The sequence below is a fragment of the Caloenas nicobarica genome, chromosome 2, assembly GCF_036013445.1.
Source record: "Caloenas nicobarica isolate bCalNic1 chromosome 2, bCalNic1.hap1, whole genome shotgun sequence".
Taxonomy (NCBI): Eukaryota; Metazoa; Chordata; class Aves; order Columbiformes; family Columbidae; genus Caloenas; species Caloenas nicobarica.
This window is the reverse complement of record NC_088246.1, coordinates 95,593,463-95,620,089: the sequence shown is the minus strand read 5'-3', so window position 1 is coordinate 95,620,089 and position 26,627 is coordinate 95,593,463. Positions and strand designations below refer to the sequence as shown.

Here is a 26,627-nt window from a genome sequence, read left to right as displayed (position 1 = left end):
TAATAGACAGAGGTCTTGGATTCTGGAGTAGAAGCCGTGCGTGACTACCTCTCAGATGACACACTAATTCAGGAAAAGTGGTGAAAGGACATCTGTTGGCAAATTGCCTTTTTGGGTTATTGAGAGCAGTAAGTTGAAAAACAGAAGAGATGAGGATACGTGGGATCCCAGCTGACTATAAGAAATCAAATTGCACTCTTTAAAAGAAAACTGATTACCAGATATATTAAAGCTTTAATCTTATTTGCAGTTAGTAGCCCCAAAGAGAATGCTTTGTTGGAGACCTTCCAAGAAAAGCTATTGCAGCCAGCTTGTAAAACAAAGACAATGTGATGGAAATAATGCAAATATGGTTCAACATTTGCTATAATAAAGTTCGTTTATGGCGCCCTTTGTAACAGCCTCAACAATAAGCACCAATTTCTTCATTGGCAATTAGCTCTGGTGGGACAAACACTTCCCCAACGTTGACATGAAGACAGTATTTACATATTTCTTTTCAGAAAGTGGATTGTATCTGGCTAAACATACTTTTTATTTCTAAGGTTTTCTTTTAAAACACCATTTAAACACTGAATGAGTGTAAAATGACCTCCATTAAGGTACTGCTTGTTTGCATTCAGTTCAAATTGGATGCTGCTTCAGATTCCAATGCAGCAAATTGGCAAACCCTGACACAGTGACCTGCTTCAGCTGGGGAACATTTTAATCCCCGTTCTGTGAGGATTCTTTGGCAAGGCTGCTCCTGGCTCTTGTCCTCGCAACACTAAGCTGTGCTGCTGATGTGAATTACTGTTACGTGTACCCTGTCTGTGGGAACTGGCCCCTGGTGCCTCTGTTTACCTTGCAGGTAGCCTGGGCTTGAGTTCCTCATCTGCCCTGAGCCTGGTGGCTTTGGGATTTGCCTTGGTCAGTTTGCCTCCCCGCAGCTGTAGGTGGGCCACATGCGTATGTTGGAGACCTACGCAGGCAACCGTGCCCATTAGTGCCTTCTCCAGCACAAATTACCCAGGAGGTTCTCCTCTGCAGTGTACCAGCTGCTTGCCCCAGACCTGGTATTTCGTGGGGTTCTGGGCACATCAGAGGAGTGGCACAGCTTGGACAAACATGTAACCAAAGAAAGAAAAATACTCTTTTTTTCCCCTTTAGGCATTCTGCAGTATGTGTGTTACAATAATTTGAGTCTCATGAAATCAGGAGGACAGCATTGACTATACATTGACTATAATTACAAACCATCACAAAGATTTTTTAAATTTATTTATTTGTTCTCATGACTTGAAGATATACGTATTTTGAAAGATCACTACAATAATAATTTTACAAAGTTGACTTAGTAGTGCTCCACAATCCATAAACCTGAATCTCTATATACTTTTCTTAATACAAACACCATAAACCCAGTCCTTAAATTACAGACTACATTTTTGAATGTTCACTTACTCCAAAATTACATCTTTTTATTTACATGGTTTAGTGAATTCATACAACTTCTTAAAGTGTCTTTGGCTGTATCTAGACATCTCATGCTGACTTATTTTCCAGAAAATTGATAACATTTGTGTTAAGTAAGTTTTCTGGACTCAGTTGCAATGCAATAGAATAGATAATTGAGGTGTCATAAAGCCATTCCACCAGAGGGATTTGGGATATATCCTACAGCATCATCAATCATAGCAAAACACGTTAAGCTCCTTGCATATGGTAAACTGCTTACATAAAACAGATCATTCTTGATAAAACTTTTTAGCATAAAATGAAGATGCTAATTTTTGGCACAAGAAAGCCCCATGCTTCTTATATTATCTTCCTTTGTATAAACACACACATATTCAATCCCCAGCCTCTAAATGCTAAATGGTTCTTGCAGTGGTGTGCATTACCTCTCATAGGGAGGCCACCTGTTGTAGTACATGATCCCTGATGAATGTATCAGCTGAGCAATACAGAAAAGCTCAGACATTTAAGTTGTTTAAGCACACAAGGAATCCCATTCAGCTCATTGAAGGTGAACATATGCGTGAGCCCTGTGCTGGGTGAAGAATGCCTCCTTGTCCTGCTGTTTATGCATTGGCTACCTTGGTATTTTTATATGTATGTTTACTCTGTCACCTGACTACAATTTTAAGTATTTTTCAAAATGTTTTTTTATTCAAACTATTTCGGTTAACATTAGTCAATGCCACTTTTAGTCTAATCCTCAGCCTACCCTGGCTAGATGTCTCCTCTCCTCAGGAATCCATCGCCCACTTTTGGCTGTCCCCAGCTGAGGGGAGAACCGGCAACTGGAGTCCAAGTGTAACCACCGAGCTGCTGCCTGCCCTCTCCTGCTTACAGAGGCTGTGCCTGAAATATCTTCTTTAACGCTGGCAAAAGTAGGCAAGTATATGGCTGTCAAAATAAGCAGACATCAAACTGCACAGAGAAACAGGATTCTGTATGCTCTCTACCCAGCAAACTAAGTGCTCATCCTCAACAGATCTGTGAGGCCACAGAAGGATTCTGAACTCAGCAGTTTTACCTGAAGAAAAAGTATCCCAAATGAATGGTTGGGAAAACTAAGTGCCTTTAAGAAAGACTTGAGTTGCTTTCGAGGGAGGCGAGAGTGAGTAGCACCTGCATATTTGGCAAAGAGAATAATAAAAAAAAAATCTTAGACAAAATAAAATACCACAGGGCTAATGGCAGCTGCAAGTGTGTGGTAGATAAATGACTAGAATCAGTCTGCCTGAACAGAGAGATCTTTTAAGAGAGACATAAATGGAAGCGCAAGCAACATTCCCCACAAAATTGTGGGGCGTCAGTATGGCAGTGTTCCGCACTCACATAACTTTGCTTTCCTGTTTAAATTCTATTTAGAATATAGGGTTTCTGCCAAGGAACTTGTTAAATGTGTTTATAAGGAGTACACCATGTTTTTGGGGTTCTGTAAACAAACACCTCTTCAAAGTTATACATCATTTCAGAGACTAAGATTCGCTCATCAAGGAAACTCAGTGTTTTCTTCACTGAAACTTTGCTAGTTATACTTTTTAAAGAGGGCATACAAACTTTGATCTATAAACTTTAAAAAGCTGGATTTAGGTGTAGGGAAAGATAAAACACTTCCCAGAATTCAAGTGTCAAAATAAATTTTGTGGGGGTTTTGAAGTAATTTTCTAGCTGCATTAAACAATCTTAGTACACAGGCATTGTTACAGGGCACATGTCTAACATATGGATGCTGCAACAGGCCCAATACCCACGGCCTGCTGCCTTGCTCAGTGGCCACTGCTAAGAGGCTTGTTACGGCCTGATGACCCAATGCAACATTTCTTTCACACAGAATCACAGAATGTCAGGGATTGGAAGGTACCTCAAAAGATCATCTAGTCCAATCCCCCTGCCGGAGCAGGAACACCCAGATGAGGTTACACAGGAAGGCGTCCAGGTGGGTTTTGAATATCTCCAGAGAAGGAGACTCCACAACCTCCCTGGGCAGCCTGTTCCAGTGCTCTGGCACCCACACTGAGAAGAAGTTTCTTCTCATATTTAAGTGGAACCTCTTGTGTTCCAGTTTGTATCCACTGCCCCTTGTCCTATGATAGGTTGTCACCGAGAAGAGCCTGGCTCCATCCTCATGACACTCACCCTTTACATATTTACAAACGTTAAACGTTTCAACCATGTTTCCTCAATTCACGGCCGGCACACCGCGTTGGCGATACACAAGCCACGCCAAAGCCATCTGTGGCCCACCAAGGAGCTGGCAACTGCTGCTGCTGGCAGCGCCCCATCAAAAGGCATAGAAAGATGAGTTTGGTAGGTCATGCGGTTTTTGCTTGTCCTCGTGGACCAGACCTACTTTTAAGGCGTATGTCACTGCGGGTGTAGCAGGTGCCAGCACAGCAGCGATGACACAGGAAAACACCGCACCTGAAAACTGACTACAGACCCCGTATCGCCACACAGAGCCGCGATCGCCGCTTGCACCCACGCGTTAAGAGCCCGCAGGGCCATGTAGGAAGCCCAAGCGCCGCACGCCCCACCGCAGTCACCGGGCTGGCGTGGGGGGCGCAGCCCAGCGGCGCTCGCGTTCGACTGGAACCAGCCAAAACGAGCAGCGCCCCCCCTTCCCCCGGGGACAGACGGGTACCGAGGACACCGGCGCCTGCGAGCTCTGCCGTACCGGGAGAGGCAGCGGCGGGAACAGACACACAGAGAGACACAGACACCGCCCCCCCCGCGGTACCGGCATCCCCGCGCCCAACCGCCCCCCACCCGCAGCGGTTGGGCGCGCGCACGCCCCGCACATCCGGGGTAGCGGCGGGGTGGGACGAGGCGCGCGGGCTCCGCCCAGAGGGCGCGGGCGCGCGGGGGACGTGTCCGCGCGCCGGGGCGGTCACCGCCCCTTTCCCTGCGCCCGCCTCCTCCCCCCCCCCCCCCCACCTCCCGCGCCGCCGCCGCCCCCGGGCCGGTGATGGAGGCGCGGCGCTGAGCAGCGCTCGGGCGGCAGCGGCAAGCGCGGGAGAGCGGGGGCGCCGCCGGCGGCGGTTGTTGCGCGGAGGCCGGGGCATGCGGAGCGGGCGCCGCCGCGGGGCTGCAGCTGCGGGCTCCGAGGCGCTGAGGGAGGCGGCGGCGGCGGCTCCTCCGCGGGGCTCCGTGTGACCGCGCCGCTGCGCCCGGAGCGCGGCTCCCGGCAGCCGCAGGAAGAGGGGGGCCGAGGCGGCCGTGGCGGCGCGGCGCTCGTTGCCCGGCCGCGGAGCGAGGCGGCGAGCGGAGGCGCCGGTTCCCCGCGGCTGTAGCGGCAGCCGCCGGCAGTCCGGCTGCGTGACGGCAACGGCGGCCGCGCCTCAACTTGGTGCGAGGCAGCGGCCGCCGCGGCGAGCGGGGGGTGCGCGGCTCGTCCCCGTCCCCGCCGCCGCCCGGAGGATCTACCCTGCGGGACTCTCCTTCCCGGGCGCCCGGTGACAGGCGCGGCGGGGCCGGCGGCGCCCGGTGCTTCCCCACAACCGCCGGCCGCCCCGCGGCGACAGAGAGGGCCGAGGTGAGTGCGGGCTCCGGGCGCCTCGGGTTCCGCTTCCCCCCCGCGCTGGGGCTCGGGGAAAGGGAAGCGCCAAGTTCAGGCAGCGCCGGGCTTCTCCCCCCTCCGGCCACCGGCGGGGCAGCCGCCGCTTCGGCCGATCGCCGCTTCCTCCCGCGGGGCGGCCCCGCCGCGGTGCCGCTCTGGGGGCAGCCGCCGGGGAGGGTCGGGGCGGGGGTGACGGGCACAGCCCGCCAGCGGCTCCCCGAGTTGCTCCGTGCTGGGGAAAGGGGCGGGCGGGGAAGGGCTGGAGACGTCCTGTTGCTGCTCCCAGGCTGCTCGGTGTCCGCAGCGGGGGAGCAGCGGGGCAGCATCCCCCGGCCTGCCTCTGCACCGCTGTCGCTCCGAGTTCGATCAGTTAATGGTCGTTACATAACATGTGACTAATATTTTAGACTTTTATCTGCTGGAATCCGGATCAGCCTCATTTTATTCCCTTTTAATTCATAAAGCTGAAGAGGGTCGGGGAAACTGGGGCTCTCAGTCCAAGTAGTTGCCTAAAGCAATTTAGTTTTCATGTGACTTTACCCGTGTTAACAGAGGGTTACCACCTCCTTCCACTTCAAGAAAGCAGAAGTATGTGTCGTTCATCTGTCCTTTCCCACCCTCCCCCACAACCCCGTTTATTATTAAGTACGGCCAAGTTTCTTTAGGTCGTACTTGTTTTTAGCAGGCTCTAGAACCTGCCACTTTGTGAACTTGCAGGGTGAGATACTGAAATAGAAACTGATTTTCGTGCAGCAGCTGCTGAGAGAAATAACTTTTATGGCGATGAACAGGAGTGAACCAGCCTCTTCTGTCTATATAGATGATGTTGGCACTACATGAACTGTAAATGAACATAGCCAACAGCTGTTCAAACCAAAACTATGTAACTAACCATATATTTTATACACTGCTATTCTCAACTTGACTCCTTTGCAAAGGCAGTGAAGATCAGGCTGCTCTGAACACTTGGAACACCACAGAACTCGTTTTTCTTGTAAATACAAAGGATTGCTTATATTGGAGAAAGCATTTAACTTTCTAGTGCCAGCTTCATCGTTTTCTGTGACTTGGAATTTTGTCTATGTCCTCCTGTGACGTTGATCTTTTTAAGTGGTATTGCTAGCACTTGGAATGTGAATTTTCTGTGTTTTATCAGACTTACCTTATCTGTAAAATGTGAATGAACATCAGAGCTGAATGTTCCTCAAATGATTGTCAGTATGCAGATTGTGGCAGCATGGTCGTCTTCAGAAAAATGATACAAACGGTACCTGGCAAGGACACTACATGCAAGCCACCCTTGAGATCAAGGTGATAGTGATAACACTTGGACTGGTATTGGATGCTGCCTGGCTTTTCAGAATTGTAAGCTACGTGAATGAGGATACCTAATTCCTTGTATAACTTGTTCCTGTAGGAATAGGGCAATTCAAAGACACTAGTGAAATTCATGGAAATATTTTAAAAATACCATGTGACAGTCATTGCATATCCTAGTGGTGAGGTGGTACTGTTTTACTCTTACACAAAAATTCCACCCCCCACCTCACTCATCATCTCAAACTGGATTTGTACAAACGAGTTCAGGAATAAGCTATACAGAGAAAGAATGGAGGTAATTTAGAATGAGTTTCAATGCCGGATTGCTGCTTTAGCAGAATAGTACCCTGCTGTCCTTTCTTTATTGCATACATGTTGGTAAAATATATATTAGTTGTAAACTTATTTAGGTATTATTCTTTCTTCTCTCAGAGAAAGAGCATGATGCTTGTCTTTTGAGATGAGAACAAAAAGTAGCTCCAGGGACACTCATCTAAAAATAGGATACTTCCAAATACTTGAATCACTTGAATGCAATTTACATTATGTTTAGTTCAAGAGACATGAGATTCTTGACAGATTTTGCATTTTATATTTAGTGGTATTTTGTGGGGTTTTTTTGGTGTGTGGTGTTTTGGTTTGTTTTTTTTTGTAGTGCACATGATAAGTCTCAGACTATCCACCTGAGACAAAAGCTTGATTCACAGGTCCCAAATGGTATGTTCTTTGGCTCTGCAGTCCTCTCCAGTCTCTTTCTTTAAGTGTCTTCTACATGGAAGTTCAGGAACCGTCTCTAGATGTAAGTTGACCTGTGTTGGGGACTTTCAGTGCGTACAAGGACTGGCCTACAAATTGAAATAGAATTTTTTGCCTTTTTTTGTAAGATGCATTAAAACACTTTTTAGCAGTTGGAATGGCGCTTTTGAGAATGGTGCTGTTTCATACTTATAAACCAATCACTTTATCAATAATTTTGGAGTTATTCTATTTGTCTTAAATTATTAACCAAAATCTGGAAGTCTGTAGTTCTGTCCGTTAGGCCAAGTTATAGTGCATGTTTTGCATTCTAGGGTTGCTCTTCAGGATCTTGGTTTTTAAAGTCTGTTTGGAAGGTGCTACTTTTGGTGTGTGTCTCCCCCACCTCGCAGGGCCAACATGGTGATATTTGCATTGAAATTGTGGCAGTGGAGTTTAGTTGGAGTTCATCTAGATGAATAGCTTGTGGCAGATTAAAGAAATGTTACAGGTGGCAGATGTTGAATATTTTTGTTATGGTATGGATCTTACAACTATATTTCATAGACATAGACTTGGATCCTTAAATATGATGTTCCTCATCCCAGTCCAGTTTTCTGTCCTCCTTTGACTATGAGCAGATTCTTTGTTATAAAGATGCACTAGAATTTATTTTTAGTATTTAATTATGCATTGTATCAAGAAAGCATACCTCTGAACTATGTGCATCCCACTTTCACTGAGCAGTATCTTATTTTTTGAGATTTAAATTATTTCTGTTCAGTTTTCATTGTTTAGTCTACCTATAGCTATGTATTTTTTCATATCCTGCTTTGTGATTCTTTGTATTGGCAGTAATCTCTTCATACAATTTACAGTTGTAACAATTTTTACAATCTCTTTATACATGTTTCTTCAGACACTCTATTTAATACTGCAGCAGCCTTTTTGAGGTAATGGTTAACAAAAAGCACTACTTTTATATGATGATACCACAGTTTTGCTTGTGCTTGCCACTGCTGCTTTTGAATCCTGATACTTTTAATTTTCAACAGCTATGCTCTGGCATTGAACAGAGATCTTCCTTGAGTTCCACAGGGATGCTTGTAATCCTCTTGTTTATACTAGGTCTACTTAATTTAGAAGGTTGCTGGCTATACTAATAATTCTGTCTTTAGCTTTCAGTGACACTACTTCTGCATTTATTAATATTGAATTTTATCTGCCAGTGCGTTACCTGTACATCATGGTTGATTAGCTCCCAGTTGGTTACATTTTTTGCTCTTCTGTACTTGGCTAACCTACATAACTGTTAAATTTTCTACTTTCTTTTCCAGATCATTAATTACTGCCTTTAAATGTTGCTTGCTGTATGGATCCTCGAAGCATCCTGCTGTTAGCCTTTTGCTGTGTTGAAGTTTGACTAGGTATTCATAATGCAAGCTTTGTGTTTCTTAGCTACCAATAAAAGAAAATATTTAAAGCAAAATATGACTGAAATCTGCAAAATATATCTGCAGTGTTGTAACCATGGCTTTTACTCAACTTTTAGCACCAAATCTATTCTTGACAGTAATATTCTAAATTTAACATCCCCAAATAAAATGTTTTAACTATATGCTTGTTGTAAAAGCATTTCGACACCATCTTCCACTAATTCTGGCAAAGCATTTTTTTCCTTTTACGGTGTTTCTAGCGGCCTTAGTCCATTATGTGAAATCAGCCCATCATAAAAATCAATGGAATTGATATACTTTTAGCTAATGTATTAAAGAGCTGGCTAACTGCTCTATTATTCACTTTTTGATTGCTTGAATATGGTTTTACACTATGAAATATCAGGATTCTTAAAGGGCATTTACTTTTGGCTAAATTAGAAGCTCATGACTTTGAGCACTGCATAAATATCTTATGCATGTACTGTTGTAGTAACTCCCAACCCATTGAGGCGTTTTTACTGTCGTGTTCATGTAAAGGTCTGGTTATAATCCAGTAAAGAGAAATAATTAGAATTCTAAAGCCATAGACTATGCAGGTTAGTGAGTGGTGGGTTGCAGTTTCTTGTAGGAAATATGATTTTGATTCCTTGTGTCTTTGTTTGAAGGGCAAATGGAACCAAGCACTCAACATAGAAAGGTCTGTTTAGTTGTCACAACCTTAGTTGTCACTGGAAGCAAATGTGCTTGGAGACTTGGTCAGTTAAGAAAAGGTATCCTTGGCAAGGTGGTCATTATAGATTGTCTCTTGATATCACTTACCACCCTTGCTTGTTATGCAGGGCTTTATTTTCAGTCATTAAAAAAAAAAAAATCCAAGTTTTTTATCTCCTCTTCTGCCTTTAAGTGGTAGGTAACTATGACAGGGTACTTGGTTGTGAAGTGGCTTCAGATTTTTTTTTTTTTTGCCAAAGTATTTGGTTTTGTTGTTGGAGTGGTCAGTTTCATTTCTGTGAAATTAAAAAGCTATCTTTGAGGGTCAGAGGTTTGTAGTGGTGCATTTTTACTGTAATCAGTGTTGAATGACTACTGCAACTCTCATTGGTAGTTTCAGCTGTTGTATTTTTCCTTTATTATCAGATCTTTTCAAGCATTTAGAAGAGAGATATAGGTAGGGCTATTGAGCACTGTTTGTGCTGTGGACTGCTATTCTGCATAATCTAGTGGTCCTTAAGGCGTTTGTGTGTGTTCTCCTGTGAGAAGTTACTGCTAGTGAATAACAGTATAAAGAAGCAGCAGTTTGCTGCTGTGTAAGTTTAGACTGTGGGACCAGCCAATGTACAGCTGCTGTGAAATTCATTCCTAGTTAAAGAGGGAAGTGTTTTCATACTTTTTTTTTTTTTTTTTTCCTCTTGTGCCATGCTGGTATCAACTTTCGGAAACTTTACTCAGTCAGAAAACTTAACGCAAAAGATAAACCAGTTCAGTGTTCTGCTGTCCAGCTGCAAGAGCGTTAGCATCCTTTGGAGGCAGAACGTGTGAACTGGTCTTTTGTTCCATAAGGCTAGTCCTGCTTTTTGAAACTTTGTCCTGTAAATTGTAAGCCAGTGTAATATTGGAAACGTTTTGGAAAATTACTTTATTTTCAGTAGTACTAATATTGGTTAAGCTGAGCAAGTGGTAGAATTTCCACGTGATTTGGTGTGTGTGTGTGGTTTTGGTTTGTTTTGGTTTGTTTTCTTTTTTTTTTTTTTGTGGAATTTCTTTCTGTGGATAAACTCTTGCCACTTTTTGTACAAATAGTATTTCTTCGTAGTGGGCTATGGTACTATTTTCATGTTGAGTTCAAATATTTCTTCATGTGAGAGAATTCCTGATGTGTAAGTGAAGTCATGTGACAATATTTGTCATCCCAGTTATGTGGAACAATTGAATTGGGATGATATTCGACATCGAGGTTTCCTGTGAAGACTCGTTATAGGCCAGCAAGAGGGTATGTCATACTTTTTGACAGTGCATCAGGATAGACTCCAGGGCTTCAGCTGGTGCTTCTTGTCAGCCACAGGAATTATGATCATATCACAGTGCGTAACTATCTCACATTAAGTTGTTCTACAGGAGACAGGAATGCTAGCCTCATTTTACAACCACAACATGATGAAGGCTGAAAGAGCCTGAAGAACTTGAATCTGGATCTGTTTATTTTTCTGTAGGTACGAGTCATTGTTATCTTTTTCCATGCCATTTAAACCTGCACTATGTATGCTAGCAATGCTTTAGTGCAAATTGTGAATGATAACCAAAATTGCACTAAAAATTAGAAGGGAAGTGATAATGCCAGGATTCTTCCAGGGAGAGGGAAACAAGGTGTGGTGTGTTGTTTGTTTGTTTTTCTCAGGGTTCTGTGAGGAACAAACCAGGGGATGGGAATATTGGTAGTGGATTGGAATCAGTTGTCACTGTGTAGAGAGATTTGGAAGCGCTTATTAAATATCTGAATGAAGAAGCTGACTGAAAAGCAGAATGAAAAATACATCAGATGACCGTGGACCTCCATAAAGAGAAAGAGGTCTTAAGCAGATGTCCCCACAACAGTGTACTAAAATGAGTTTGACTGGAGTGGCCAGGATGAGGAAGAACTAAGAACAAGCATAAAGCTGTCTCTCACCCCAGCCAAAAGTGGATGACAAGAAGGCAAAGTTTCATGTGGTCAGTTCCCAACTATGCTAGGTATTGCAAGCAGCAAAACCAACCCACAAGTACAATAGGCTTCTGAATCTTCAGATGGCCCAAGTGGAAGTAAGCTACACATGAAGAAGTAGGATTGGTTGGAGTTGTGCTATCACTCAATGTGACATTCATCAGTTTGATTACCATTATGAATAATTTAGCATTAACAACAACCTGGCCTCTTACGTGCATATCCTGTTCATGATGTTTCTGCATTAAATACATCAAAGAGAGAACATTCACTGATGGGGCATTTTTTAAGTATCTTTAAGGACTTGTTTACGTTAAAATTAAGCTAATGGATTTATTTAATTTTCAGTTCATTGTATACTCAGGGTAATTGGGATTGATACGCTTTTCGAACACAGAAGATGAATCCTAGTTCTAAATGCAAAATTCAGCTTTGACTATTGTCTCCAGACAGTCCTTCTGTAAGAAATTACTTCAGTTTCTGCTGATTGGAATACAACTTTGAATGTCCAGTTTGTGAGTTAATGGCTGTTATAAAGAAGTTAAGGATGTATTTCCACAGAAACCCTTTCTTTTTATTATTTTTTTTTTAAGACAACTTTGCAGTTTTAAACTCTGTCTGTAGTATCATGTGAGTGAAGTGAATGTCTGCTATCTTTACGTTTGGAAAATGGTTGAAGACAGCATAGGAAAGCAGTGCTGTTCCAAAGAAGTACTTGGAATAACAGGTATACTTAGAATAGCCAAAAAAAACCCCACCCCTGCAAGCAGTGTGTGATTTTTTTTTTTTTTTTTTCCTCCCTTTTCCAGTATACTCCTGCACTTTTTCTTCAGGCCTCGCTGATCAGAAGTTTAAGAAATATAGGTACTTAAATTAGTAGTAGTTTAGGAAACCTGTTTTGTTTTCAGTTTTCAAATTCTGAAGATAGTGCCAACAAGTACATTCATAATACAAATACTAAGCTTCCTAAAGTGCAGCAGAGGTACTACAGTTTAAATACATCAATTTGAAATATATATTTCAAGAAAAATTACATGTACCCCTAAGGCCCTCTGTCTGCAAAAAGAGGTTATAAAATTGAAGTCTGTTTTCAGGCAGACATTTCTAAATATTTGATTTTGTGGTTTATTTTTCTGAACTGTAAGTCTCAGAAACAGCATGAAAAATACAAAGTTCAGTAACTTTAGGGAGTAGAAAAGTACAGTACCACCTTCAGGAGGAGCCTTAATGCAGATAAAAAGATCTACATGCTCTGCATCTTCTCAAACTTTGAGAGGCCTTGAGGTTCTTCTTATGACTTATGCCTTGCTCCAGTGCTGTTTGTGTATAAAATGAGTTACAGATAGAATAGGAAAGTCCAGTAAGTTAAACTTGCATTTTCTTGAGACTTAGCATTAATCTAAGTATCTGTCCTCTTTAAAGAACAAACTGGTAATGTTTTGGAAGTGTGGTCCAAGATAGGTGTGGGAAAACAACTCTAAGCTGCTCAGTGGTCCCTTTTCTTCAACTTCTACTGGGCACTGAAGTGAGCGGGCAGAATAATGTGACAGGAAGGATACACAGGAATTCTTTATTCTTTGTAAAAGCTCAAGTTCCTTGCTAAAGCAGAACGGAATAGGTTAGCTGCTGCTATGTTACATGGCATACTCATAAAAAATGAAAATTTTTTGTGTGGTGTGGGGGTTTTTTTAGGTTTGTGGTTTGTTTTGTTTTTTTCTGCTTCAAATCTGTTTTAATCTATGGCATCATGAGATTTAGGAACATTGGAATCAAATATTTACATTGGAATAAAATATTTTTGGAGTATCAGCCTTAAGGACTACTCCAGCTGTGCAGAGTTCCAGAAGTAAATGATCAATAATCTAACCTTGAAAATACCTCTGATGTGCTGAGAGCTTAAAAAGTATTGGTAGTATAGCTTTACAAAAACTGATATTCGTTATAGGTTTTACAGGCTCTAAAATCTGTATTTGATGCTCAGCTGTGGATAGATTCATTGAATTGCTAGGAGCTGCATTAATATTTTATCAAGTCTAAAATAATGTGTATGTTGTTGAAATATACTACTTTGTACAAAATGTTAAAGAATCAGGCAACATTCGGTACTGTGACTGTCCAGGAGCACTGGCAGGCTCCTGCAGTGAATATTAAACAATTCATCAACTCTTGTTAAAATGTAGTTGGGATACAGCAGAATCAAAGTTACTCTGACAAAAGCACCTGAAAAATCTTAATGTATACATATTCAAAAGGTGTATGGTACACTTGTTGAAAGCTTTTTTTTTTAAATTATTATGCATTAAAGTACTATTTCATAATATTATTCTCATTATTCTGCTATGGTGTCATCTCTTAGAAAGAAAAAGTGTTTAAAAAACATTATGAACAATTCTGGAAATCTAGTGAGTAACCAGAACTGGCTAAAACACTTTGTGTATGCAGACCCAACATAAAACTTTTTTCTCTATCAAAACATGCTTGTCAGGCTACGTATCTAATTTTGCACTGCAGTTCTAAATCATAAGAACTTTATATCTGCAATAGTTAACTTCAAAAAATGTAAGGTACCCAATACCCAAAATAAACCGAGTAATCTTGCATATTGAATTTAATTAGTTCTTTGAAAAAGAAGCCCTATAAAACTGAGAAACCTAGTCTAGAAACCATTTCTAGAAGTTTCCTTCCTTCTGGTTCCTTCTAGTTCCTTTTGGGTTTTGCAGAGTTGTCAAATCACATCTTTTGTCTTTCCATGTCCAGGAAAACTAATCACTCTTCTGCAACCACTTAATGCTTGAAATCTGCTGCGCGCAAGAAACCAATTGTCCCAATCTCAGCTGTGATATGATTCACAGAAGTACAATAATATGTAATTTTCTTGCTTTGGATTATATCAAAGCTTTCTTATGCAGTTTTAGGCTATCATGACTGTCCCTTTTTTCCCCGCGAAAATTGTGCTTTCTCAAACACAGCAAGAACTTCTTAGGGCTGAAACAATGGCTTTTCTATACTTCTTGAGTGTTGCGTATATTTGAAAGATATCTAAGAACTCCTTTAAACCACATTTTCCTCTTTGTCTAAAACTTAATGAAACAACTCAGCTTCTACCAGGAAAACAGTGCCTTTTTTTTTATAGCATACTTCATGTTGTATGCACTACAGTCGAACAGCGCTGAGTTGTGGTCAGTAGTTTGCACTAATCCACTAGTTTATATCACTAGTGTTCTTAAACAAAGAAATGACAATGGGATGGTTTTTAAAATGAGCTGGCTTTCTTTATTGTCACTTCTGTGCAGAAGAGCCCAGACTTAAATAGCGTGCAAGTCAGGTACTGATTTCCTGATCAAATGTTTGACCTTGGGATCCTCATAGCTAAATTTTCAACTCTGAGGCTGTAAAAATATTTGATACCAACTTTCTTCTAATCGAGCCATCTTTTGTTGAGGAGGCTAATGAAATTACGATTCACTAGTGCTTCCGTCTGCAGGGATGAGCTGTACCGTCTATTTCTATGGAGCAGAAACAAGAACAATTTATTGGTTTTCAAAGAGATAGTGTCTGCTTCTCTATCTGTCACTTGTAACGTGCTGGCTGTTAGTTTAAAACATCTCTCATCAGTTACTGTTGTAGCATACCCTCTTAACAGTTTTCCATAATTTGTGATTTCTCCATCTTTTCCATTTGTTTGGGTGTGTAATGACTGGTTGGTGTATCATTAATTTTTATTCAGAAGGCTGTGATAATGATCAAGAATGGGAATAGAGAAATGTATCTGAAATAAGAGAAAATAATAGAAATTGCTAGTAATTTGGGTTTTTTGATCTCTAGTTTGGCATGTCTTAGAGACTTGGCTGTCTGAGAGTGAAGCTCAACCTTTTTCAAAAAATAATCCCTTTTTTTAGTGTAACTCAAGTATTTCAGAAAAAAAAAAAAAAAGAAAATTACCTCAAAGTCAACTTACTGAGAACGTTCATTTTACCTTACTGGTCCTTGGAGAGTATTCAGAAAAGACACGAGGTCTTGTATTTTCCTTTGCATGTGAGTTCTTGACATAATTTAATTTACCAGAGATATTTCAGTGTATTTTGAATAAATGAGTTCCTTTGTGTTGTAACAATGTACTAAGCTGTTAGATAAAAGGTAAACTAGGATATGTCAGGAGAGGGAGACAATACTTTGAGAGAAGTGATGACTGGCATCTTTGAAGTAAATTGAAATCTATTTATGGCTGGGCATATTGAAGAGGAAATGAAGACAGTAGCCCAAGCAACATATAATGTGTTTAAAGTTTTCCAAATCTGAGCCCTCTGATGTGGAAAAAAAGGGGATTAGTTTGGTTCTTTTGGTGGCAACTGGAACTGCTGCTGCCTCGGCATCATGAAACTTGTTGTGGGCTGAGCAGTCCTGTTGAGAGAGAAGGAGAAAGTTTAACCAGTCTTATGCAAACAGTTGTTGAAGAATTATCTTCCTTTTCTGAAAGGGATTTGTTTTAGATAGAGGGGTGGGGAAAAAAGTGTTTATTTATAAAAGCTTGAATGCTTATGGAGGAACATTACTGCAAAGCCTCCAAGCTAGTGAAGCCAGTTCTATGTAGACCAGGGAAATTTTAAGGGACTTCTATCTTAAAAACTGTGTATATGTCTAAAAAACTTGGTATCTGCTGCAAGTGCAGGTTTATGGGAGAAATACCGTGTTCTGTTCAGCTTCAAAAATAAGGCTTTCCAGTTATAAATAAACATATTTTTGTAGCTGTTAGACAAGACTTTAATACACAAAAAGTTTGAAAGGCATTTGGAAAAACTGAGTCACTTGCTTTGGCTGCGTCTGTATGGATAAAATGTCCAGTCTTCAAGTGATGCGAGGGGTATTTCCCTGGCTGCACCAGCGCTGGCTGAGGTTCTGTTCTCTGCCTGCAGTCTGTGTTCTCATTGTACATCAGTGGGAACATCATGCCCTGTGGTAGTCCTTGTTGTAAAAGCTAATAGTGTTTTTATGTGAATGCATGCCCCAGCCAGGCAACAAAAATTGCTTTGGCAGGAGAGGAAGAGTTGCTTTTTGACACAGTGTTACCTCCTACTCTGTTCACCTTCAGTCCTCCATTGCTCTTCCTCTGTGTGCGCTCCCCACGATTTGTAGGCTATTTTCAGTCACACTCAGTGGGCAAGGTCCTCAAAATATTAAGTTAGCAGAAGTTTGGAAAAAAATTGTGCTGAGGAAGAAGAAAGACAACTAAATAGTTGCCTGTTCTTTTTCTATTCTGCCGATTCCCCAATGACCCATGTTTTTGACTGACCAGATGGCATACCAAAAGCTTGGAACAAACCCTAGCATGGGATACCTCTTGCTGATTTGGTAATTAAGAGACATAGGGAAGATAGAATAGTATCATGTGGACAATGGAGGTTTTGGGAGTGGAGGAATGAAGAAGAGCTTGTAAGGGGCAGCAGCATCAGGGTGCTGAGGTTGTTGTTGACTGAAATCCTGGGAGATCGGTTCTGCTTTCTACAAGGCAGGATAACTTGTTTTAGCAAGGGCTGTGTGCAGGTGGACTGTAATTTATTTCTAAGCATCAACAGTCAGATATTTTTTCAGTGTGCCACTGCTCCTACTGCAGCTGGTCCTTTTAAATTATAAAAAAGTAGCCAGCTGCTGCTGCAGGATATTTTTTTGGGAAGTTAAACCATTTTGCTTGCATTAATGAGGAGTTGGTCATGTTTCTTCTCCCTGACACAAGGTTTCCAGAGTTTGCATATGAACTTTTCAATGTGAATTTGCTGAATGTATTTTTTTTTAATGGGAATAGTTTGAAATCTGTTCACAGAAGAGGTATGTAGCTTATAAAGTTGGTGTTTCATAAGTATGCTATCTCCTGTTCTCTTGAAAAACTGAAGAGGAGAACAGGAGAGCAGACTGCAGACAAGATGAAGAGAAGATTAATGTATTGTTCATACATGTAAAGTACTTAAGCTAATGTAGTTAGAGTGATAACCTAGTTTATTTACTTTCTGAATAGCATGAGGAAAAGGAAAGAAAGAAGCTCAATTCACTGTCTTCATGCTAATATTTTTTGCACTAAAATTAAACTCGATACCTTACTGCATTGGAAAAACTAAGGCTTTATTCTTAACTGTGGCAGCTACTTGCACAGAAGGGTGGTATGAGAAAATTAATAAAGCAACTGTCTGCTAAGATTTTCTTCAAATTAAATTGTTGGGTATTTAGTTATGACCTAGTTTCTTTGGACGTGTATTCTACACTAATCAACTATTAGAAAAGACCTCTTATACTACAAATAATAGTATAACTGTTTATAATAATATTCTCTCATTTTCTTAAATGACTGCAGCTAAATGATATGATTTTAAGGGCTTGACTGTTATCGAGGAGTGAAATGTTAGTGTAAGTATGGATGTATTTTTAACAGTCATCTATGCTTTCACTCCAGTTTTTACGTGAATTATCTGCTTTTTCTACATGTAATATCTAACTTTATAACAACTTTCTTGGCATAAAAAAAGATAACAATCAAAAGAGTTGGTTGCTTCAAATTTCGAAATGAATAAATCCTAAGAAAAAGTATAGGTTGTCTTAAGGTGTATTGTAACTATTTTAAAATTTGTTGCTAATGGTATCTGAATTGTGTTTCCGTTGATCTGCCTAACGGTGATTGCTCTCTTGTGTGTGTGTGTGGTTTTTGTTTGTTTGTTTGTGGTTTTGGTTTTTTTTGTTTTTCTTTTAGCATATTAATAAAATATTGCAAATTACATGTAATATAATCCATTCTGTTACACTTAAACATTTCTTCATTCTGGTAATGTTCATGGATCATTGGTGTTTTTTGCAAAGCATTATAAGTAAATGACAGGATCACAATATTGAAATATTGTACTGTTGGCTCCTCAGCTTGTAATTATTTCAGTAAGTATGTAAGCTGTAAATGGTCAAAGGCTAGATGTCTGGTTAAAAAAATAAAATGGTATCTGATAATCAGACATTGCTATGTTGAAGGCTGTTTCAAGAGATACAGATGGCCTCAAAGAGCCAGTGTTTCAGACTGAGGAAAATTGGGACTGGGTGACATAAGTGATGTTACCAAGCATCTTTTAATGATTAAAAGTAGTTGGAGGTGGGTGAGAATTAGAGGCTTTGGTAGCATCTGAACAGCTTTGAAATAAGAACTCTGGTACAAGATCCTGTTGATCAAACTAAAGCTGTGATCTCCAGCCTTCCCTGAACGACTGCCCTGAGCAATGTGAAGGAAGCAATGACATTTCCCTTTTCAACTTTTTGATTTACTGCAGCGACAAACAGCATTGGAGAGTCTCCTAGTCAATGCTTTGCTTAAAGGAATGTGTTGCAGGCTCCAAGTATAGGCAAACAGTTGGGTAACAAAAAACTCATAGGAGACGGGAACAGTAGAGTTTGCAAGAGAGAATAAAATTTAAATGTCTTGCTCTAGAAGATAAGAAAAATATTTAAATGGCTAAATAGTATCTCACTAGTTCTTTTGTCAAATAGCGACACTTGGGGTTGTGTAGTAAATTAATTAGTGAAAGAGTTTGCAAATCCAGAACTATTGAGAGAATGTAGAAGTGTTGACTGGGGAGTATCTACCTATTGGCAGGTGAAAGCTTTGACTAGCATGGTGAGCCTGTTTAACCAGTTTCAGGTAGGAAACAATCAGTTTGATCTTCTCCCTTCTCATCCCTCTTGACTAGGGCAAGAGTGAAGTTTACTCTTGACATAGGACTTAGTTTCCTTTTCAGGCTTCCTTGTGCTTTCTGGAAACAGAGAAATGGGAAAAAATGTGTTAAATGCTAGAGACATTGATATAATTCAGGCAAAAGAGGGTAGCTATGATTAGCAGGAAAATCTCAGTGGGTTTTTTGTAAGAAATGGGAGGGGTTCTTATATCCCAGTAAAATGTAAAATAGGCATACTGTCAGCTTTAATTTACAGCATAGGGCACACCGTTATAGCCCTGGGGTATGTTGGAATCCTTTTTGTGGAGGTAGGCAAGAGGGTTGATGTATTTGGATAAGATGTAGTGTCTTGAGCAAAAAATTACATGGTAGTACAAACCAGACAGACAAGATAGTCATATAAGAAGTTAAATTTACATGCTAAATTCTTGTAGTTTTCTTTTACAAACATGCTGAAGATAGCACTGAACTTTAAGTCTTTTGCAAACTTTTTTGCCATATTAATTCTTGATGAGTAAGCAGAGTATTGTTGCTATGGTATGGAAAATCAAATTGAATTTTCCTTTCTGTATATAATTTTTCAATGACTATGGAAGGTTGATAAGGCTTTTGCTGAAAGGATCTTATTTAAGTCATCTTTTTTTTATTTAGAGTTTATTTAGAACTTAGTTTCTGGAAGCATGGAGTTTCTTTTTGGTGCAAATCTAAGAGCAATGCTGACAAATCAGTGGTTTAAACATACTTGGTCTGTAGAATGCTTCAGCTTGCAAAGCAAGTAACTGTTCTCAGCATTTGCTCTTCTTTTGAAGCTGATGAAGCACTTGAGCTGCTACTTGTAGTTGCTTCTTATTAATTTTATATCAAAGTAATTTGAAGCTAAATGTTCATGTATCATATCATGGAAATCCAGCTTAGTTATTTTGACAAATGGATTGTCTTCTGTTTTGGTGGGAGCCCCATCAGGAGATAATTGCAAGCCCCAAGTTTTCAGTTGCAGAGGAAGGTCTTAGAAATACTTTTTCAGATGGTATTGCTTCTCTAGTTTAGTTACTACTGATGAATTGGATTTGAGTCTTTAAAAACCACAGTACATTTCCTAACATATACGAAAAAGTTAGTTGATACTTTCCACATGAGCCAGTGTTAAGAAATGGTTTGCTAAGTGTGTGCCTTTATCAAACAGTTGAGCTAAAAGCTGAATGAGTTGGGAGGCTTGTTTTGGCCTGTCATGAGGTGTGTGTGCAATAGTGTTGAGAGGTTCCTGTTTGCTTGTCTTGATGACAAGATAAAGGTTTCAGGTTAAGTGGCTTAAGACAGTACTTCCAAAGATTTTTCCCATCTTTCTAAAGGAATAAGCATAATTCAATACTGATTGAACAAATGTAGTACATTCATATTTTTATCACTTTTTATTTAACCGTATTTTTAAAAGATGCCTTTCATTTTGGTGCTTGATGAAGTGTTCTATAGTATAGCACACCTTCATCTCAATGTTCAGATTTTATTCTTCTGTAAGTCATAGTTCTCTCTATATCCTGACCTTTATCTCAAAATAGCAAGTATTTAGCCTACTTGTTCCATTATTTTATCTTTAGTAACTTTGTTTTTATGAGTTGATTAGAAACTTAAACATTCTGAATTATTTCCTGCTGCTACCTAACTTTTGATGTACCATAGGATGAGTTTCTATATGAAGATTCCTGTTTCATCACTTTCTAGAATATTCAAACAAGAATTATTCCTCAAGCCTGAACCAGCCAGGTGTTTTAGGGAAGCAAGAGTTCGTACAACTGATGTCTTTCCGGTTACTGGAGGTGCTAAATGGTTGAATTTATATCTGAATAGCTGGTGAAGATTTCCAGGAGTGAAAGTTTCTCAGACCCTGAAGCAGTCTGCCAGGTATCAGATTAATAATACTTCCCCTCATGATGTTATTATGTAATTCACAATATTCCTGGTCCACAGCAGCTGCTAAAGAGGTGTTTAAATTGAGATGGAAAACAGATACAGAATAATGGAAAACCAAACAATTAGACAAAATAGAAAGCATAATTACCATGTAACAGGCCTGTGAGATTTAGCCTAACAACAATGGCTGGTCCCAAAATTCAAGAATTAGGTGGTTAGCTTCATGAGTCTGCCAATTTGCCACTGCTGCTACAGTGAACAGTCTTTTCCTGGACATTCTTTCCCTTCCTTAGGCATGTTTTATGAAATAGATTGCAAAATTTTAGCACAGAAATGTACTGCAATACAGAAAATAGCTCTAACCTATACCGAAACATGATGATGTCAGAAAGGAGTGTGGGGATAGAAGCAAATGCTTAGGGACTAGGGGACATTATTATGCATTCCTTGAGCTGCACTGCTAATTTTTAGTGTTGTCGAGATTTTTTTTTTTTTAATTTTTATCTCAGTTTTAGGCATGATGTGTATGTAACCTTGCATACCTTGTTCCCTGCATAGATAGTGACGTGTCTTCTGGGTTTGTAGTTGTAAAAAGAAAGGCACTGCAGACAGCTGACTGGCTCAGCAATCAGTAAACTAAGTGAAACAGGGTGTTTCTAGGAAGAAAGTGTAAGATTTGCAGTGTGATTTGGAAAACGCTATGCTGGATTGCTGCATTGCCAAAGGCTGCATTAAAACAGGAGTGCTTTTTTTAGAAGAGCTAATTCATTGGTTTATTGTTGCAGTTTCCTCATCCGTGTTATGACAGTGTTAATAGCTCTCAGTATTCTGTTTCAACTACCTGTTACTGATTTTACAGAAAGGGACAAGAAGGAATTTAGGATTGGTATTACTAACCAAATCCATCATTTTGGAAACTTGATAACATTATGCTTCCTGTGTTCCTTTGTGGTAAACAAAACTTCCTGAAAATAGGGACCATTATCTCACCTGAAGCCAGAAAATGTTTGCCTGCCTGTTTCTACTTAGAAGAATGGCATAATTTTTTTTGTTGAAAGTGATATTCCTACTCTTGCAAATGAGAAACGATAGTAATTTGTCAGCTCAGCCAAATTTCAGATACTGTTGGAAGCAGCAGAGCTTTGCCTGGAGGCAGATGAAGATACCAGAAACTAGAATTTCTGTGGGAGACTTAGCATTTGTGTATGAAGACATATGCTTGCTCAAGCAGTTTGTTGTTTTAGGGTACATATTCTCCTGTTGACACTGACAGTCTTACTGAAATGCTTTAAAACTGGTAGGAGGCAACAAACCATTCCCTCTTCACTTCTATTTTTTTTTCCTCACCACAACATTTTTGTTTTAAATAGAGCATTAATATTTTCAAAGAACTGAGTCCCCAGGCCAGAGTTTTTACCTAGGGGAGGTTCTACATATTACTTATGTGCTCTAGGCTGTTTTTTTCTGAAGGTTTACTTTTATGTTCTGTAAGCTTACCGTTCCCTGAATTAAAGTCCTCCTAATAAGCAGTGTGTTGGTTTGGACTTTAGAATTATGATATGCTTGTTCACCTCTTATACAGCTGTCTCTAATATTTTAATTACATACTAGGGGACTAATGTTGTAATGTATGGTAATATAGGGCTTTGTAAAAGCTTGTGGACAAGAATACCATTTTCTCATTTTGCTCTTTGATTAACATGTGCTAATTACATCTTGCAAGAGAATACTTCCTATTTGATTTGTGAGGTTTTTAATGGTTACATTTGGTTCCTAAGTTAGTAAATATATAAACAACCATTTTGAGCTCTGCATACAGCTATAAATTATTTGGTTTAGAGTAAGGACTCTAGTATTTATATTTCTTTTGCTATTAAGGTACAGAGCTAAATCGACAATAGACTGTCTTTTATGCCAGAGTGCTGGAAGAAACAATTTCTCATTTGTAAACAGACATAATTAAATGTGTGGAGCAGTGGTTTTACTTTGGGGACTTTCTACCACTTAGCACTTTGTTTATTATCTTCATGAGAAAGTATTATATCACTGAGATCTTTTCTAAATGTCGAGAAGCATTGTGTAAATTTGACATTTGCTTTTACAAATTTATCAGTTGATTTATTTCAAATATTGCCTGTTGTGAATGGGAGGTCCTAGGATCTTGCCTGGATACATCTCCTTCTCACTTTTCTCACTTCAAGTAATATGCTATAGTACACGCTATAATACTTTGTTTGATCTCCAAAAAGCCTAAGCCTTTGGTAAGAAGTAGAAGAATTCCGTAGTTCCCTTTATGTATAGGACAGAGTTGCTCTAATGTATTATACTACAGTTGTCTATTGCCACTTGCAGACTTGACTTCTTGGCCTGTGGAAGGCTGAGGTTGTGATTTTCTAAACACTGTTAAAGTAGCATATTTGTAAATATTTTTGCATCCGTCTGATAATTTCTGAGGTAATGGGAAATATTTGTAGTTATCTCACTCTCTGTAGTTCTATTAAAAATTACCAGTGGAAATGGAGAAACTGGGTATGACCATACCTCGGGTACATTTTTTTCTAAACTCTCCCATACCCTCCCCCTGTGAGCTTTCCTACTGTGTTTGTTTGTTTTTTATCAGATCAGAAAATGAAAGATTACAGATTATTAGTTGAGTATTATACTTGCGAATAGAGCAGGTGGCTTTCCTGAAGGTCTCTGCTCACTGTTGAAGAAAGCATTGATCATCATAGGGCATGCAACTTTACTGAATGTTTATGAAGGCAGCTGTGATTGCTTTTTAATGTAGTTATGCATTTAACTATTTTGTATTCATAATTAAATAGGATTTTTTCCTCAGTAGATCTGGGAACTTTTTTCCTGATGAGTCAGGGAAGACTAGAACAGGTTAAACAGGAAGGATCATCTTTCTCAGTTGAAGGGATACTATGTTTGTTTTCCACTGTTAATGTCACCTGTGCTTTTTCTAGTGAAGAACAGTAATCTGAAAGTGGACATTGAGTCATATTCATAACAACTAAATGAAGAAATCCACTTAGATGTGCATAGGTATGCACACAACATGTCTATATAGGTAGCTGGGGTTAATGCCAGCTGGTGTACTGGAGGGAGTTGATGATTCTGCCTAGTTGCTGCTGCTTGGTTTAAGGCTGTTGCCATACTTGCATTTTTTGAGGAAGATGACTACTTGATCTGTTACACCAAGTGATAATTATCTGAAGTCTCCTGAGCTTCATGTGACTCATGGTGAAGAATTGTCAGTGAGGTCTAAAGTCAGTGCTTTGTATGCAGGAAATGTTACCTGTAATGTCAGGGGTGTGCATCTGCTGCTGGTCCCACCTGAGAGCTCGTAAGTAGGGGGACAAAAGACAAGACTGTTGTTTGAAACTGTTGTGGAATAGGATAGGAAGGGGGAGATTTTGAGAGGGAAGTACAGCTCAGTCTAAGTTTTCAGTAGCCCATTATATACAAATATTACAAATACAAATACAGCCCAAATATTACAGAAAAAGTAAATTACCCACTCTTTATAAACAAACAAAGCAAACAGAAAACTCATAGTTGACACTTGATCTTGTTTTCTTGACTTCTGGGTTCCTTCATAGTGAATGCTTTGTCCATTGAAAGGGCAGAGAGGTGTCCAATGCATTTTGCACTGTGGCTCACATCCTCCACACGAATTGCGCTGGTTGCTTTGCATACTTGTGAAACAATGAGGGTAGTGTTTCCTGGTGGCTAAAGAGAAGGTGCAGAGTGTGTCTGCCAGCTCGTGGCAGTCAACACACAACTCTTTGTTGATAGTCCCACTGAAGGCAAACATGCCCGGCCCATTGATGCTCTGTGCTCATACTTCAGGCTGCTGTGCATTAGTGCTATCGAAACAAACTGGTTTTGCTGATTGCTTTACTAAGGATTTTGAATCATGACAGTTAGAAAGACTTCCAGCATCTTTACAGACCTATAGTGCTGCTCCTGATTTGCAAATAATCTGGTTTTTGTCTTTCTGGAAAGCAGTTGTGAGGTTATGAGAGATACCTTTTATCTTTTTTGAGTTGTGCAATTCTGTGCAGGTAGTATGAATTATGAAAAAGGTAATTTTACAGTCTAGAGAGATTTGGTGATGATGCTGAATATGATAGTAGACTCTTTACTGATGAGACCGGTAGCTTGTCTTATATTTTTTTTTTTCTTAACACTTTCCAGCAGTGTAGTACTCTCAAGCAAAGTGGAAACAAGCTTTGCCGTAGTCTTGATTAGGGGACAGGGGAGGAGGAAGCATTTTACAATTGACTTCTAAAAATAATATTTACTTTAAAAAAACCCCTATGGGTTAAATCACTCTTGGTCTCTTTCATACAGTGCTAGTGTTGGCTTGTGTTGGTTTGAGTCAGTGTCCCCAGAAGACAGAAGGCCTGTGAAGCAGGCGCTGCTATCTTGTTTGCATGGATGTACTTGCCAGAATTGTTGCTTGGTTGGTGAACAACCTATTGCCTATTGTCTATTTTCTGACAAATTGCATGCAGGAAAAAAAATCTTTGGATTGTCTCCATGAAGAAAGATTTATTCAAATTGTTGTTTTCCTTGCTGTCTTCTGTATAACAAAATCATGGAGAATTACAGAATAAAACTGTGGTGGTGTGTGGGTTTGGGTTGGGTTGGGTTTTTTTGGAGGGTGTGTGTTTGTTTGGGGTTGTTTGTTTGTTTGTTTTTTTAATATATGCTTGGTCACTTCAGGACCAACAGGTAGAAGATGTGGTTTTCTCAGTGTTTTAAATCTGTTTTCTCTGGAGTTTCTGTCCTTTTCATGCTTTCATGCTCACTCCCTTGCTCTGGTGTTTTTGACCATGTACAGGGTCATAGCACTGAATTGAGCTGGTAGGAAAATTAAGCTGATGAAATAGAGTTGGCTACATGCTTTATGACAGCTGTATGAGTTTGTGTGTGGGGGGAGGTGTGTCACTGAATAAACAGAAATTGACTGTACAGACTGGGAAGATAATGCATGACTAAAAAGGAAGAGGTAAAGTGGTAAGTGGGGTAGAGAGTGACAATTAGGAATAGGTTCTCCAGTGTGCGTAAGTAGCTCTGCATGATGACTGTTATTAACATTAAATATGTCAGAAGGAAGTTCTCTGAATAATGGGAATGCAAATATTGAGGCTGTTCAGTATAGACACTTACTTGAATATGAGACAATTATATTTTGCACTCTACAAACACTGTGGCTGTGAATCTGGGCAGCATATCAGAGTGGCTGGCTAAAATTGGTTTAGGTTTAAATAAATGCTCAGGGTATTGGACTCCCCTGAAAAGGCAATTTTCAAAAAAAACCTTTCTTTGTTGTTAGGTGCCACTTACAAAAGCTGGGGCACCCACTGTGCAGAGGGTCTGGTGCACGTGACAACAGAACATTTAGCTGGGAAGATCTCTGTCTAGAATCATCCTGAGCTAGCATTAATCCTGTAAAATACTTGGAGTTGATGTGAGAAGTTATGAACAGAAGTTGTCTGGATTCCAAATTCCCAAGTCCCAGCTCCAACAAGTTCATTTGAAGTCTTGTAGGCTATTTGGATGCACAGTTTAAAGCAGAAGTACTCTTCTGCTTAAATTGTGTAGCAGTGTAACATGGTTTGGAGCACTGAAAGGTAATATCTACTGGTAGCCTTAATCTAAGTACTCAAAACTGCTATTGCGGCAGATTCTTTCTTGTTTTTGTTCACCTAAATGTTCTGTTATTGTTATCCAGCTCTCCTAACCCATTTGCCTGTCTACGTCAG

At 40.0% G+C, this 26,627-nt stretch overlaps 1 protein-coding gene across 3 annotated transcripts in view; it reads left to right on the top strand.

Moving 5' to 3' along the window:
• The first annotated feature begins 4,432 nt into the window (after positions 1-4,432).
• GALNT1 (polypeptide N-acetylgalactosaminyltransferase 1) overlaps positions 4,433-26,627 on the top strand; it is an 88,910-nt gene continuing 66,715 nt past the window's right edge. For all 3 annotated transcript variants that reach the window (XM_065628503.1, XM_065628502.1, XM_065628501.1), the window contains exon 1: positions 4,433-5,026. The gene's annotated coding sequence lies outside the window, so the exon portion shown is untranslated. The remainder of the gene's footprint in view (positions 5,027-26,627) is intronic.